This window comes from Hyalella azteca, unplaced genomic scaffold (genome assembly GCF_000764305.2).
Source record: "Hyalella azteca isolate HAZT.00-mixed unplaced genomic scaffold, Hazt_2.0.2 contig6063, whole genome shotgun sequence".
In the NCBI taxonomy this organism is placed as follows: Eukaryota; Metazoa; Arthropoda; class Malacostraca; order Amphipoda; family Hyalellidae; genus Hyalella; species Hyalella azteca.
This window is the reverse complement of record NW_025936234.1, coordinates 84,262-86,588: the sequence shown is the minus strand read 5'-3', so window position 1 is coordinate 86,588 and position 2,327 is coordinate 84,262.

Here is a 2,327-nt window from a genome sequence, read left to right as displayed (position 1 = left end):
ACCGCTACAATGTTCATGGCTTGACCAATAGGCAGTGATTAGCCTTCACTCTACTAGGATAAGCTTTACAAAAGACAAGATGGTGCTGTCAAGACCACATTTGTACTGCTACATTTACCTATCCACAATCTCCGGCCACAGTTTCAATACTCTCTTAAAAATGTAAAAATGTTTACAATTCAAAACGCTGATTAATTTTAAATTGACAACACATTTATTTACTATAAGCCTAATACCTAACAATAACATAACTAGTATTCCAAGACCTCTACAGGGTGATGATTGGAAACAATGTAGACATATTATGATCACTGTGGTGAACTGTGAACATATACAAGCAGTCAAAACAAGCTAAACATATGCATGGTGATGGCAGTCTTGATAGATTGATTCAGGATTTTTGATAAGCAGATGCAATTTAAGATCAAGATGGCTGATGGAGAGCTTGAAAAGATGCCAATATCTAGAGCTAAAAGGCCTTACATTATAGCTCAGCACATTAGCATCAAGAAGAGAATTCAAGAACCTTGCTGACACAATCCTTCTTAATCACTCATTTACATGGATTTTAGGCAAGAAATCTTCATGGCTTAGGAAGTCTCATATTTATCTCTTTAGCTGCAACCAACAATTGCCTGCCATATTTGGAGCCGAGAGATTCCCACTGGCCGCTAGATGAATTACCTTCTATCTAACTTAGTTAAAGTAAACGATTGGGCTGCAACTAGTACAGGGTGCAGAAAGTGGGTGAATATTGCAAGATCTTTGGGAATGCATCAGCAGCAAAATTTACGCCTTCAGAAGATCTTGCTGAAACATTTGAATTGAAATTATTTCATTTCAGATTTTCACCAGTCTTCAGCCAACTATTTAGAAAATAGTTGAAAATCTGAAAGACCACAAGTGCACACAGTAAGCCATTTTCACAGTTACCATGATGAGCCACTTATGAGCTGCAAACTCATTTACAAAGTCCAGTTAAGTCCTGTGCACATGTTATCACAAATCTCTAATTTTACCCTAGAAATAGCAACAATAACATTAACATTAAGGGTTAACACACCATATTCCGACACTTTAAGGACATAGCAAGAAATGAATGGCTATAAAAAGATCACCGTATGCGCAACTCGAGTTCTGATTGCTTTACGTCACTCTCAAAACACCACACTATGCGCCAACAATGATGAAACATCACAAACTGTTGCAATATTCATTTAAAAGCCTTTAGCATTGAAAATCTACAAAATTGCTAAATTCCAACGCTGGGTGTGACTAAATTTGGCATATTGTGAGACTAATTCCCAAGTCACTGAAATGCACAGTGTGATATCCATAGACTTGTAGATCAGTGTGGAATTCCAGAGGGATAATAAATTAACCAGTACACATAGCACATTGGAAAGCAGGACCTGAAAACTTGGAAAGGCTAGGAACTTTACACTTTCAGTCCATTATTTACATATCCTATCCCATTCAGAATTCCAGCTGTGATTGGTTGATAGGATTGTGATTTCAGCACCTTTCACTTTCAGCTTTCCACCTGTGGTTGGATAATGGAATTGTAATGTTAACTGCTTTCTAGCTGCGATTGGTTGATGGGGATGCTTTCAAGCTGTGATTGGTTGATGGGGATGCTTTCAAGCTGTGATTGGTTGATGGTAAATAAAAGTCAAATAAAAAATATCTATCAAACAAGAGACATCCAAATAATTCTTTTACAAATCTAATGTCCTATAAAATTGAAACATTTTGTTCACTTTTGATCCTCCTTTTCATTTATAGTCACTTTAGTCAGTCACCTGGCACAGCACTGTGGGAAAGCTTTTCAGCTTGAGCGGAAAGCTTTTTTATAAGTGAACTTCCATTCTTAGAATTCCAGCCTGTTGTAGATAGAGCGCTTCAAAACCGTAATTCGTAATTCCGACGCCCTGTGTGAGCTGTACCGGAATATAACACAGCTCAGAACGAGCTGTGGTCTAATTCCAAGCTGTATCAGAACTAGTTTTTATGTGTCTAAAACCATCTCTTAACTTAATCGTCTATTAATTTATTTACCACTTATAATCAGCAAATACAGGGTGTTTCAGAATTAAGTAACCCTTTTAATTTGTTAATAAATAAAAAAACTAAGAACGTTATGAAGTTGAAACTTGATTTATTTAAAAGAAGAACATTTTTATGGTAATATTGTATCATAGTTTTTATATATAATATCTTTTAAATGCCCACCACAATTGTTTTGACAAAATAGGGCTCTTCTCTTCGTTGCTTTCATAACCTTCATTAGTGTTTCTGACGAGAGTGCAAATTTTTGATATCCGCAA